The sequence below is a fragment of the Rhinolophus ferrumequinum genome, chromosome 6 (genome assembly GCF_004115265.2).
Source record: "Rhinolophus ferrumequinum isolate MPI-CBG mRhiFer1 chromosome 6, mRhiFer1_v1.p, whole genome shotgun sequence".
Classification (NCBI taxonomy): Eukaryota; Metazoa; Chordata; class Mammalia; order Chiroptera; family Rhinolophidae; genus Rhinolophus; species Rhinolophus ferrumequinum.
The window spans coordinates 72,929,192-72,944,683 of NC_046289.1; the positions used below are offsets into that span (position 1 = coordinate 72,929,192).

General features: G+C 39.4%; 1 non-coding gene and 1 gene segment (V, D, J or C); one reads left to right on the forward strand and one right to left on the reverse strand.

The window, feature by feature from the left end:
• LOC117022730 (T-cell receptor alpha chain C region-like) overlaps positions 1 to 15,492 on the forward strand; it is a 326,986-nt gene that overhangs the window by 16,192 nt on the left and 295,302 nt on the right.
• Positions 15,165 to 15,271, reverse strand: LOC117024362 (U6 spliceosomal RNA). The gene has a single exon (XR_004423431.1). It is a non-coding gene; the product is annotated as a U6 spliceosomal RNA (small nuclear RNA).

Consider the following 15,492-nt stretch of genomic DNA (forward strand, 5'->3'; position numbering starts at 1 on the left):
TCAGAGGCATCCAACCATGTCCATGAGAAGATGGTAAGACATCATTCCAGGAGCCAATGGGGGAGACCTGAGCAACAGGTGACCTGACTCTTCAACTGGGTTTGAATTTTATCTTTTCCTGTCAGGCTGAGCACAGCAGTATCAGACAACTGTGAAGTTATTTTTGTCATATAGATTGCAAATATTTTCTTCCACAATATCACTGGATTTTTAAACTGAGATCATAGTAATTTTTTTTTTCGACCAGAGAAATGTTACTAACATTAGAAGTTAGACGTTATATTACTGCTCTTGAGACTTATTGCTCTGGCTGGAAATATGGCTAGAAATTCTCTTCTCTCCTCATATGCCAGGGATCAACATATGTTTTTTGGATTAAAGGACATTTCATACCAGCTCAATGGTGGGTTTTGCCATGTACCCCAAATGAGGGACGATTAATCACCTGTGGGTGGTTTTACTTATTCTGACTCAGTCAGACATAAACTATTTTAGTTTTAATGTTGAAAACTTCAGGATAAACTCACTGAATTAAAGTTGCACAGTGGAAAAAACTTTGTTACCCTCTTTCTCAGTTGATGTTTAATCCTGTGGGTGGTAGCAAACTCAACACAGAGACTGCTCTGTCTTCAGCAAATGTTTGCCTGGGGAAACCCCATTGAAAGCTTCCTGGTTGAGGCTTGCTAGTGGCTGCTGTGCTGTGGCTGGGATATCCTTCAATCTATGAATGCAGAAACTGAGTTAAGTTTGCACTTCAACTATGAAATCAGTGACAGGAATAACAATTCTCCTGACCTTGGGTAAGTGATCTGGGTCTGAGAAAGGATACTTTCATGTCTATCTACTGCTTCTGATTCTCCCACTGTACTTTACCAATCTGACAGAAAGAAGTTGCATCTGAGTGTTTCTATGCGTTTCTCTAGAGTGTCTAAGAGTAACTGTGAGAAGTGTATTATACCCACTCCTCACAAAGATCCTCTGAGCCTCACAGCTCTCAGGCTGTAAGAAATTTGGGATCAATTGATTCCAGTGGTCTTAGAATATAGCAGTATATCTTTGGCCTTGGGGCTGTTGATAGTTCAGTAATAGATACCGGTAATATTTCCATTATCCTGTGCAACACACATGAACATGCTCAAGTATGGTGTATGGCCAAAAAGGAGAGTTTCAGGAGTGCTTATGAACTTGAACTTAGATGCACCCAGATGTGATGATCTCGAGCTAATCTATTGTTTCTCACACCCTCAGGTATTATGGGCGATGCTAAGTCCACACAGCCAGATGCAATGGAGAGTACTGAAGGAAAACCCGTGCACCTGCCCTGTAACCACTCTGAAATCACTGGAAGTGAGTACATAATCTGGTATCGACAGACTCCCCACCAGGGTCCGGAGCATGTGATTGAAAGTGTAAGAGACAATAAGACCAATGGAATGGCCACGCTGATCATCCCAACAGACAGAAAGTCCAGTACCTTGATCCTGCCCCAGGTTACCCTGAGAGACGCTGCTGTGTACTACTGCGTCGTGAGAGACCCACAGTGCGAGGGATGGGGCTGCACCTGTTCAATATCTCCCTGGGGGGGAAGGGAAGCTGCAGCAGCATCTAAGGAGGCCAGTGCATGAGACTGAGGAGAAGCTCAACAGAACAAGAAGAAAAGTAAAGGCGCAACATAGGAATCAGAAATAAAGAGAAGATAGTGAGGAAATCAAGGACCAAACAATGAAAGGAGAACTAAGATGAGGAAGAAGCACTTACATTATTGAAAGGACTAAAAAGCCTGCAAGGAAACCAAAAGCGGCGATTGTAACCTGCAATGAAAGGGAAAGAAAATGAGGATTTTGTTTTAATCAAATCTTCCTTTTTAAGCAGATCACGCTAACGGAGGTGACAACAACCACTGGTTGTCCCCAAAACTTGCTTCCTTTGGACCCAGGGAAGTACCCAGGCTCTGGTTATTGCGTCATATTAGTTATTCCAACTGCTCAAAAATTGAAATGAATTTCAGAAACTAATGTATTTCACCTTATGAAAAATATGGAAATTTTCTTTATTGCTTATATGTAGCACACACACTTCGGGTAGAGATGATTTGGGTGAAGGAGTAAAATGGGCAAATATGTGGATATTAATTTAGTTTTTAAATTTATGTTGTAATATATCTATTATTGCACAAAAATACAACACACATCCTTTTTCATTGTAAAAGGCCCAAGATATTTAAATAAAACCTTCCAACATCTTAGAAAATGGACGCAAGATATTACATAAGTATGAAGAGTAAAAAAGTGGAAGTTAAAAACCGATTGCACCACCTCCATTAGATTTCTCTTCAGGTCCTATAATAACTGAATGTGACATTTTGGAGTGTCCTGGAAATCACATTTCTTTTCATTTCCAAGGATACGCATATAAATATCTAATTTTTTTTACATAAACTGGATCATATGTGTGTATTTTTCTGAAACTTGTTTTTACTTAATTACAAAAATTTTTAGAGATATTTCTTATTGTTAGGAGTGAAATTCCTGGGTCAAAGGATATGCCTGTCTTGTATTTTTATAGATCATGAAAGGTTTCCTTCCAAAATGGCTCTAAAATTCGACACTGCCAACAACAGGATATGAAAAACCTATTTCGCTGCATCCTGGTTTATACTATTAACTATCTTTTTATATTTTAGATAAGTCGACAGTATTTTGTTGGTTTTTGTTCCCATTTTCCTGATGACCAGGGCACTTGACCAACTTGCCCCTCCATGTCATTATCATAGATTGTCTTTCTCTTGTTTATTTATATAAATTATTTTCACAACATGTATACTACTCTGCCTGTTATATATGTTGTACATACTTTCTCGAAATACATTTTGTCATTTAATTTGTCATTAAATTTGTTTATTCCACTGTTATGAGGGATAGTTTAATTTTCATATGGTCACATCTAAGCCTTCCCATTCCATGTTGATAAATCTGAATTCCCACATTTTCTTCTAATCAAAGGCATTCATGTAGTCAGCCTGAGGGAGGGACTTGGGAGCTGTCCTAGGGTTTACATATTTGACAAGGTGAGAGAAGATCTTGGTCAAAATGATAGGCTCCCACATTCTGCATTTGACCTGTAAAATGCTGTAAATTTTAAAATCAAAGACTAACAGACTCGTTAATTCAAAAAAACCTTACTGTTATGCAACTAATTGTGTCACCCTTCCCCCAAACACACACACACAAATTCTTATTTTGCGTGTGTTGCAGTTCCAACCCCCATACTTCAGAATGAGACCTGCTTTTGAAATAGGGTCTTTACAAGATAATTAAGTTCAAATCAGATGATTATGGTGGGTCCTGATTCCATATATTAACAAGAAATGATTACAATGGAAATTAATATATATATATATATATATAATTTATAATAGTATCAAAAATATGATATTGAGGGGTAAATTTGATAAATGATTTGATAAATGTGCAAGACATGTAGACTGAAAGATACAAAACAATTCTGAAATTTCAAATCTAAATAACGGAGAATTACTGTGTTGTGGATTGGAAGACTCATAGTAATGTTAATTCTTTCCAAATTGATTTCTAGAATCAATGTAATCCCAATAAAGACCTTATCAGAAATTTCTGTAGATATTCACAAAAGAATTCTAAGATTCATCTATGAAAATCCAAATGGACAATGTAAGCAAAATAGAACTCAAAGGGATAACAAATTTCAAAACCTGAAACTACTGATACTGTTTTTATGAAGATACAGTACTTGAGAAACTATGGTACTTATGTAAAGGTAGACAAATATAACTTTGGAACTGAATAAAAGGCCCAGAAATAGACCCACACATATAAGATCAGTAATTTTCAACAAAAGTACCATAGCAATTCAAGGCAGAAATGATAATCTTTTCAACAAACCATGCTTAAACACTTGGACAGCCATATTCAATAATACAAACCTCAAACTTTAGTTCACACCATATTAAAAAATTAACTCAGAATAGATCATAGACCTAAATGCAAGGGCTAAAACTATGTCCTTCTGGAATAAAATATTGAAGCAAATCTTGCATATCTTGGTTTGGCAAAGACTTGTTAATTGTGACACAAAGAATGCAACACATAACGTCTTAAAAATCAATACAAATTAAGAATACAACTACGATATGATCCAGCAATCCCACTTCTGCGTATACATACAGTCAAAGAAATGGAAATCAGGATCTTTTAGATATCTGCATTTCCATGTTCATGGCAACATTATTCACACTTAGCCAAGACAAAGAAGCAACCTCAATGTCCATCCACAGATGAATGCATTTTTTAAAATGTGGTATTTACATACAGTGAAATATTATTCAACCTTAAAAAGAAGGAAATCTTGCCATTCCTGATAACATGCATGAACCTGGAGGACATTGTGCTAAGTGAAATAAGCCAGACACGGAAGAACAAATACAGATCCTTTTTAATGAGGAATCTGAAATAGCCAAACTCATAGAGGCAGAGGAAGGATAGAATGGTGGTTACTAGGAGCCAGGAAGGGGCAGGGGATGGGGAAGTATTGGTGACAGGGTACAAAGTTCCAGTTCTGCAAGAGAATAAATCTTTGAGATCTTCTCCACATTGTAGTGCAATAGTTAACAATATTGTATTGTATACTTTAAAATTGCTAAGAGAGTAGATCTTATGGTAAGTGTTCCTACCACAAAAAGATAAATAAATAAAAATTAAGAAATAAGGAGAGCAGGAGGAAACTTCTGGAGGTGACGGATATGTTTATGGCATTGATTGTCATGATGGTTTCACAAGTGTATACCTATTGCCAAAGTCACATCAACTTTTATACATTAAATATGTACATCTTTTTTATGTCAATATTCCTTAATAAGTATTATTTTTAATCAATACACTCAATTTCATAAAATTAAAGTGATTGCTCTTTAAAAGATACTGCCAGGAAAATAGAAACAAAAGTCAGAAAATGGGAGAAAAACTTTGCAAAATATATATTCAACAAAAGATGTGTGTCTATAATAAACTTAAAAAAAAACTCTTGCAACTTAATAATAAAACACCCACTTTTTTTAATGGGCAATAAATTTGAACACATACTTCACCAAAAAAAAAAATTTTATGATAAATAATCACTTCAAAAAATACTCGGTGTCATTAGGCATAAGGGAAATGCATTAAAACAATAAGATACCACTATGTACCTGCTAGAATGGCTAAAATAAACATGACCAACCATTCCAAACATTGGCAAGATTTGGAGACACTGGAACTCTCAGACACTGCTATTGGGAATGTCAATGATCACTCAGAAACAGTTTCATGTTTCTTAAAAAGTTAAACGTGCACATTTCACAAACACAAGCCATCCCACTCCTAGGTATTAACCCCAAAAAAAGAAAAGCTATGTCCATGCAAACACCAATACACGAATGTTCGTAAGAGCTTGGAAAATAGTGACTGGAAATAACCCCAAAGTCCATCAACAGGTGAATGGATAAATAAGTTGTGCTATAGCTACACAACGGAATACTACTCAGCAATGAAAAGGAATGAACTACTGATAAATACAACACATGGATAAATCTCAAAATCAATATGAGGAAAGAAACCATACAAGACAGAATATACACTCCAGGATTCTGTTTACATAAAACTCTAAAACTGCAAACTAATCTATAGTAAGAGAAGGCAGATCAGCGATTGCTTAGAGCTGAATAAGGATTGGAAGGATGAGGCAGGAAGGTATAGGAGGGATTCAAAAGGAGCACAAGGAATAGGGCCACAAGGGAAGTTTCAGGGTAGTGCATATGCTCATTATCTTGATTGTGGCACTGATTTCACATTTGTATGCCCATGTCAAAAATGATCAAATTGTAGTTGTTAAATGCATGCAGTTTGTTATATGTTAAGTATGCTTCAATAAAGCAGTTGTTTTTAAAAGATGGAACTTAAAGGCAGACAGAGCTAAATGTTGAAAAACAATCACTCTGCATTACAGACAGTAGAATTTTTCACTTTCTCCTAATTACAGAGGGGAAACTATTTCAAGCATGCAAGGGCAACAAAATATTTTATGTATCTCATAATAAATAGCCCACTTTCACAATAAATAGATATGCCAAATATATAAATGAGTTCTAGAAAAGTCATCCAATATTCATCATTTTTCAGTCTGGCCAAAGTTTGGCAGTGTTTACAAACTATTTGAGTTAGATTTGTGCTGTTTTGGAAAAATGGGAACCAGGTCTGGTATCTGTTTGCTGCAGTCTTCTGCACCAATGAGAGACCACTGAACTGAAGTAACCTCAGCTGGGAGAATGATCCAAGACTAGATAAACACTGTGCATGCCTGCTTCCATGAACACATTTAAATTACAACTAAATTATAGGACAATCAACCTGGAGAACTATCTGAAGTATAGCTGAACAGAAGTTTATTGTAACTAAGGATATAAAGAAGAAGCAACGTTGAGACTGGTAGGAGGGACAGAGAGGCAAAACGGACAGACCCCAAACCTCTCTGTGGCAGATGAAATTTAGGAGGAATATCTCAGCCATGGAGGTTCACCTGGAGGAGCAAAGGACCTCAGCCTCACACCAGGCTCCCCAGCCAGGAATACTGGTGCTAGGAAGAGGAGCCTCCACAACCTGTGGCTGTGAAAAACAGTGGGGATTCTGACCCTCGGGGTGGGACAGAGGTGGCAGGAAACACAGTTGTACTCTTAGAGGGCCCTAACACACATTCACTCACTCACATGTACTCACCCTGAGCTCTGGCAGAGGGACGTTGATTCCTGGGGCATAAGATACATACAGGGGACAGACATAATGTGTAGCTTCAGGTTGTGAGCTGAAAGATATTTGCCATTTTCACTGTGTGGGGTGCTCTTCCCAAGAAGCTGGCAGGTGGGCACCATCTTTCCATGTTGAGCCCACCCCTTACGTTGATGGAGAAATCTGATTCTGAGTGGCCTGGTGAGCTCGGCTGCTCTGCCCTGCTCAGGCACGGAGATGCTACCCCACCCAATTCCAAGAGACTTATTAGGTGGTTGAACCTTACCGCAACTGGCAACTGAGAACAGGTAGCAGCAGGTGTCTATGTGTCCTGGCTTTTTGCAGAGGTACCCCAGACCTGGTACTCGTGGCAGCCATTCTCTTTTCTTAGTGTGGCCTCTCCCACTCACCTCCAGGTCCAGCACAGACATTAACCAAACATGGATTACTTTGTACCTCCTACCAGGTATTCCCGAGCCAGTAACAGGGAGTGGGTGACAGAGGCCTGCACCAAAGCCGCTCTCAAGTGACCCCAGATCCAACATACTTGGACATTGGCTTCAGACTACAGTAGAGCATTGTCCAATTAGCGTCACAAGGGCACAGCCAAGGGGCAGTCTCAAAAGGCAACAGAGCCCACTGGGTTAGTCCTGCTCCATGTGGTAAGCCACCCAGCACAGCAGCTCATAAGCTATGGACATAGCCAAATCCCACAGCCAATCAGCCTCTGGGTCAATCCTACCCTCTGATGTGCCAAAGGCAATCAAGGCTCAACTATAAGAGAAGGACACACACAACACACATCCTGGATACTCCTGGAGCACCTGGTGCAGGTGACCAGGGAGACTGTGCCAGGACCCCACAGGCACCTACTACATAAGGCCACCGGGAAGGATATAACAGATCTACCTAATACATAGAAACAAACAGAGAGGCAGCCAAAACAAGGAAACAAAGAAATACATCTCAAATGAAAGAACAGGAGTAAATTCCAGAAACAGAACTAAACAAAATGTAGACAAGCAAAAAGGAACAAGAACTCTTCCCATGGGCAAGAGTTCAAAACTCTGGTTATAAGGATGCTCAAAGAATTTAGTGAGTTCCTCAACAAAGACAAAGCAAGCATTAAACAAAGACACAGAAACTATAAAAAATAACCAGTCAGAAGTGAAGAATACTATAACTGAAAATGAAGAATGCACTAGAACAAATCACCAGTGGACTAGTGGATGAAACAGAGGATCGAATCAACGATTTGGAAGACAAGGTAGCAGAAAACATCCAATTGGAACAGAAAAAGCAAAACAGAATTTAAAAAATGAGAATAGTGTGAGACCTCTGGGACAACATCAAGCATAACAACATTTGCATCATAGGGATACCAGAAGGACAAGAGAGAAAGCAAGGGACTGAGAACATATTTGAAGAAACAATAACTGAAAACTTTCTTAATCTGGCAAAGGAAATAGACATACATGCCAGAAAGTACAGACAGTCCCAAACAAGACGTACATAAACAGACCAACACCAAGATACATTGTAATAAAAATGGCAAAGGTTGAAGACAGGGAGAGAAATCTCACAGCAGCAAGAGAAGTATTGCGTCCAGCGCAACACGGGCAGTGAGGGTGCAAGAAGGGGCAGCTTTGGGTTAAGTTTTAAGAAAGAAACATACAGAGACTTAATGCAATTAAATCTCAGAAGGTCAGGGGTCTCACAGTTCTGAAAGACTGGAGCCCAGAATAAAGCCGACTGGAGGTTTTTATTGATAAGTATACAAGGGAGTAGTAGTGTTTTTGGCACAGTCTGTGGGACTCATTTGTCATGTTATAGAAACAACCCAAACCAATTATGTTGATCTTCAAACAGCCGAAGCAGAAAGTCCTTGAGGGGAGGTATGCAACTTTTTTAAGGGACATATATCACATGTTGAAATTGTTTCACAGAGCTGAGCAGAGAGAGCTTAATCTTATCACTCTCAAGACTTTTCTCCCAATTAGGTGAGAGGGAAAAGTCAGAGCTAGCAGCTGTTTTTCCCAGGCAGGGGGGAGGGGAGACAAGGCCCCTTCCCAAATCTTTCTAAGGCAGCTCATCAGGGGTCTCCATGAGGTTCTGCCTGGCTTGAGTTGTCCCCTCACTCCTGTGGGGAATCTTACTCGTCATTGGCTGCAAACCCTCTTTTGGAGACTAAATAGAGAGAAATATACAGTCCCAGAGATGCACAATCTCACAGACTTTTCTTTCCTTAAGGAAAGACATGGGGGGACAGTCTGCTAGGCTGCTGTGTGACAACAGAGAAGGGCAATTAGTAACTTACAAATCAGCTCCCATAAGATTGTCAGCTGATTTCTCAACAGAAACTTTGCAAGCCAGAAAGGATTGGAAGGAAATATTCAAAGTGATAAAAATGGGGATCTACAACCAAGGTTACTTGACACAGCAAATCTATCATTTAGAATTGAAGGAGTGATAATGAGCTTCTCAGCCAAGAAAAAGCAAAAGGAGTTCATTGTCACCAACCAATATCCCAAGGAATCTTAGAGGCACTACTTTAAGAGGGAAAGATAAGATAAAAAAGATGAATAATAAAATGTCAATAACTACATGTCTATCAATAATTACTTTAAATATTTAAATAATTACTACTAAACGCTCCAATCAAAATGTGGGTGGCTTACTGGATAAAGAAAACAAGACCCTTACATGTGTTGCCTACAGGAGACTCTTTTCAAATCAAAAGACACATGCAGACTGAAAGTAGAGGTAGAAAAGATATTTTATGAAAATGAAAAGAAAAACCAAGCTAAAAAGTTGGGGAAGCAATACAGACAAAATAGACTTTAAAACAAAGGATATAACAAGAGACAAAGAAGGACCCAGTAATCGCACTTCTGTGTATTTATCCAAAGAAACCTGAAATGCTACTTCAAGGGGATGTGTTCATCCATATGTTCATTGCAGCATTGTTCACAATGGCCAAGATGTGCAGGCAGCCTAGGTGTCCGTTGATGAAAGTATGGATAAAGAGGAGGTGGTACCTATATACAATAGAATATTGCTCGGCCATGGAAGGTAATGGGTTCTTGCTGTCTGCAGCGGCAGGGGTAGACCTGGAGGGTATTGTGCTGAGTGGAGTATGTCAGACAGAGAAAGACAGATGCAATGTGATTTCATTTATATGTGGAAACTAAACAACAAAATGAACAAACAAACAAAGCAGAAACACATTTATAGATACAAAGAACATTTTGTTGCTTGCTAGATCTGAGGGGGTTTGAGGAGGTAGGTGAAAAACGGGAAGGTATTAAGAAGTACAAATTGGTTGTTACAAAGTAGTCATGGGGATATAGGGTATAGCGGAAGGAATATAATCAATAATATTTTAAAAACTGTGTGTTGTGCCAGATGCGTACTAGATTTATCAGGGTGATAGATGAAAAAGGGTTTGCGGGAGAAGGTGAAAGAGGTGAAGGGATGAAGTACAAATTGGTAGATACAAAATAGTCATAGGATTGTAAAGTAAAGCACAGAAAATATAGTCAACAATATGGTAACTATATGGTAACTATATAAGTCACAGCTACGTATAGTGCCAGGTGAGTACTAGAGGGGATCACTTCTTAAATTAACAAATGTCTAACCACTATGCTGTACACCTGAAATTAATACAAAATAATATAGAATGTTAACTGTAATTGAAAAATTAAAAGAGGGAGAAGGTGCAGGGGAATAAAAGTTTCAAATTTCCAGGTATACAAAAAAATAAGTCATGGGATGTAATGCACAGCATGGGGAATATGGTCAATAATATTGTGATAGCATAGTACGGTGTCAGATGGTTGCCAGACTTATGGCGATCACTTCTTTAGGCATATAAATGTTGAATGACTATGGTGTACACCTGAAACTCATACAATATTGTATGTTAGCTATATTTTTTAATGAAAACCTTTCTAAAAAATAAAGTAACTTCAGCTAGAGAAGCCCATTCAAAAAACCCTGATTTGGGTTTTCTGAGGAACCAAGTGATGGAGTCTCTGCGGCAAGTTCATAGGGATATTGGAGTTGGAGGCAGCCTGTGTGTGCGCAATTAGGGTAGGAGAGTCGGGAGAGGATGACACCTTCCGGAGGGTAGGAACTGGGTCATCGTCTGTCCTGGGAAAGCCCTTCTGAGAGCCATGTACGTACTGGAATAAGCGACAGTATTCTGTGTTGATGTGACAATGTTGCTGCCTGTGGGAAGTGAGAAGGGGGAGAGAAAAACCATCAGTACTGCGAGCAGGAAGATCTTATAGGGGTCTCCTGTGGATTTTTTACTTTGTCTTTTTGAACAGGGGTCAATAGCCAAGAACTGGAGCAGAGTCCACAGTCCCTGAACATCCAAATGATCCAAGAGGGAAAAGATTTCAGCACAAACTGCAATTCATCGAACAGTGTACATGCCTTCCACTGGTGCAGGCAAAAGCATAGCAAAGGTCTGATCTCCTGTGATGTTACGGAACAATGGGGAAGAAAGGAGTCATGAAAACAATGACTGCCAAGTTCAATAGAAAAAGCAGCAAAGTATCCTGCATGTCACAGCCCCCCAGTCCAGCCACTCAGACATCTAGCTGTGTGCTGTCCATGCACAGTGACTTCTAGGCCTCTCCAGACTGTCCCCAAATGTGCAGCTGGGCCACAGATCTTTCCTGACACAGGGCTCCTGAGCAGTGGCTGTGACACTTGCCAAATGAGAAGCCTAAGGAAAGTGTAATTGTCTCATTGCAAGAAAAGTGGTTAAGGGTGAGTGTAGGGGAAGCCATACCTTTAGTCCTCAATTTAATCTGACATTTGTCTGGGTAACTGTTACTTTTTAGTAGGTAGAACCTCAACCTACTCGGATGAGAATGGCATGAATATCGGTGATTTTTAAAATAACTGTGCACTCATCTTGTGCCTTACTGTTCCAAGGAAATGCTTTGTCTCGTGCTACTCACTCACCTTGTTAATAAAAAGAAATTCTGAGTCATTTATTATGTTCCTTGTTGCATATTTAGACTGTACCTTGAAATTGCTGGACTTATCACGGTGATCACTTCTTTATGTATATAAGTGTTGAATAACTGTGGTACACCTGAAACTAATATGTTAGCTATAGTCTAATAATAATATTTTTTTAAAAATTAAAAATACTGTGCCACAAGTATGGGAACAGCAATATTACACCCTGGGAGAAGTCAGGGGTAATACTTTTTTCTATGTTTATAAATATAGAATAGACAAATGCATGAATAGATGAGAGAGAGAGAAACACACAAAGAAGCCGAGGAAAGAGAGAGAGAGAGAGAGAGAGAGAGACCTAACCGAGTCTTACATCGGCCTTCACTTCTCCAACAAAATGGCCTCAGCTCTTCTCACTGCCCAGGGGCTGCAGCCACACCCCCTGGTCCCTCACCTCCAATGTAGCTTCAAAAACAACCAAATCATGTTCAGTCCTTGTGGCAAAGCTCATCTTCCAGAATTCATTTTTTTCACTTTTCTTATTGTCCTTGATAAAAGACAAGATGTAGTGGAATGGGGACATGTAAAGACTTTGTCCTTAGTCCTTCACCAGCCCTGCACCTTTATCTGCCTCCCTCCTGGCTCCTGCTCCTGCTTCTCACCATCCCCTAATAGTAGCCACTGACCTCCTCAGATTCATTTTGCTCACCCAAAGCCCAATGTTTCTAGTCACTGCAGTGCTTTCCAAACACCTTCTCTCTTTCTTGATTCAGATCCATTTCTTAACTCAGTCTCTAACATGGACTGGTTTCTAACCTAGATTGACATTTTGAGGCAACTTTTAGGTTAGCCCTCCCTGGATTGTTTGTATTTGAAAAGGGAAAGTTAGAGGAGATTAAACGGAAGTCACCTCAAATGGGACATTGTCAGATACTGTGACAGTTGTCTCATGGTAAAATGCTGTTTCTCACGCTTCTTAACAGTAGCGTAGGCCGTCGGCCCAAGTGTAGGGCAGTTCCCATGGGGAAGGACACCACAGTGTAAGCATTTTTAAAACTTAACTTTGTATTCAAATTTTCTCAGAAGGATAATATAATTCAAAAAGGAACAAAGGTAAAAATTCTATTGCTTGACATTATACAAAATTTGCAGCATCTGTTATCTGAAATACGTGTCACTTACATAACAATCATTGCAATACATATGTACAGTACACAAAATTTAAAGAATCATCTAGAAATAATATAGTAAATGGCAACAGAATGGCAGATATTATCTTCACTTTACTGATGAGAAAATGGAAATCAGAAAAATTCCCATCGAGGAATGCTTTTGAGAACTTGAATTCTGGGGAAGCACACTGAAGGCCACAGGACGCTCCTGAGACATGGAGGCCACTCACCCATCACGTGGCAAGTCCTCACCTCTGCCCACTTCCTGTCTGTAGGTGCCACTCATAAGAATTTTCTCATAAACACTGCCCACTGACCTGGAACCTGGAGGCAGGTCATGCTTTTCACTCACTTCTGCAAAATGCATATCAGCAAATGATGGAGGGTGGGCCAGTCTGCTCCTGACAGTACCAGGAACTGAGCTTCCTGCACTTAAAGGGTTGCCCATCCCACATTTACTTCATTTTGTTTCATTGGGGTTTCCGATTGGTATCTTTCCTTTCTAATATAACTTTAAATAGAAATAATCCAATCTGTCATCACAGTGTTTTCTTTCTGAACAAGCTCAGTAGAGCCATTTGCCACACTTTATTCTCTGGCATAGCAATTCCAACTAGACATCATTTGAGCAATTAAATCAGAACACACGACAACTGTATTTCTTAGATTGCTGTAGGTTGCAGACTTCAGACACATATGCATCTTCTGAGTAACCTCAGTGATTTTAAAAGATTTCCCCACACATTACTACCAGCAGCCTAGAAGAGTGAGGCTGTGTTCTTGGAGGCCTGGGAGATATGCTCTCCTCCATATTTGAAATTTCTTTGAACTCTCATGTTCTATCTTTAAAATTGATTGCTATATTCTATTCTGTAACATATCCTCATTTATTTCAATATACAAAAAATGCTTTAAATTGATGATCCAACAGGTCTGCCTTGTTTATCCCGGGGTTAATGTCACCCTACATACACTGCTCCCTGGCCTGTTCTCTGTCAGGGAATAGAAGTGTATTGCCAGAATTCTCAAGGATAGGCAGATGCTTTCAAGGCTGAGAAAGCGGGTCTCAGGGAGGACTGGAGCAAAGCCTCATCATTGCCAAGACTGCAACAGCAACCATGAAGACCACAAGGAGGTGATAGATCTAGTGAGCGTTAAACTGCTCAAGCTGTCATCTCTGTGCCTCACACATTTCATTAAGAGAGTATAGGATTGATGCAAGCTTGTTTTCATCTAAATGAAGATGTTTCGGTTTTTTGCTTACTCTGTTCTTTTCAAAAGCGCATTCCTGTAACAAAATATTGCGCAGTTATTTAAAAAGAAAGAGAAAAGAAATGTAAGAAACATTTAGTTGGTAAGGACAGCGATTCATGTTAAGGAACATAGTCACTACACAGTAGGAACAGAGAAGCAGGGTAAGTAGATGCACAGAGGTACACCTCAGGCAAACATAGACCTAAAATTAGCATTGGTCACTCAGGAACACAGAAATAGTTTTTCCTGCTCTCCTAGGTATGAGGAGCACAGTGGGACATAAAACAGATTCTCAGGTCAGTACCTGGAAGAAGCTCGTTTACTAAAATAGGACTGAAGTTACAAGGGCTTTCCTCAGGCGCTCAGCCCAAAGTCTAGGCATCTGAAACCCTGAGTGGCCAGATCAATTTTACTCTTAAAAGTAAAACTTCCCCTCAAGAATTCCATTTTATGAATTGAGGTTTTGTTATTATTCAGTTTTATTTGCTTCTTTTAGAAAAGGAATATTCTCCCCCACTGCATTAATAAGCAACAGTAAGCTTTCTTCTTTCCGCATTGTTTCTGTCAAGAGTTCTTTTCTCTTTTTGTTTTTGTCTCAGCCTTTCATGTTCAGGTATCGTTTCAAATGTCTAGTGACCCCAGAGACTCATTCACACTTAATGGGATAGAAATCTGGGATTTGAGCAAAGGAAGATGGCTCCAGTTCCTGTTTTAAGTATTTGCCTCACATCCCTCACAACTGAGCCTGGTTTCCCAGACTCTTATGCCTCTCTATTCAATACTTTCAGAAAAACACACTTTTTTCCACGAAAGCAGTTAAAAAGGAGTGGACACCTGATTTTCCAGGTCAGGATGGGTGATCCCTGACTATAACTGTCTTCCAGACAATTGTACTTTATTCTTTTTCTTCCTCAAAAAATTTCACCACCAATCCTTTAGTGTTCCTATGTAGGGAAAAATCTACTTAAAATTGGAATGCTTCATGAATTTGCGTGTCATCATTGCGCAGGGGCCATGCTAATCTTCTCTGTATAGTTCCAATTTTAGTACGTGTACTGCCGAAGCGAGCACTAGACAATTGTACTTTACATACTATACATTCTGCCTAAAGTTCTCTTACTCCCACCTCTCAATTTGATCTTCTGAGGTATCAGGAGTCCCTATTCTTGAGATTCTCAGAACACCTAGATTTTTGTCGCCATTTCCCTCAGTGAACCATTAGGATCCAATTTTCTTTTGTGGACTACTTGTCCATTCCTGTTTTTTAGAATTTACTTAAACTTTATTTTTCA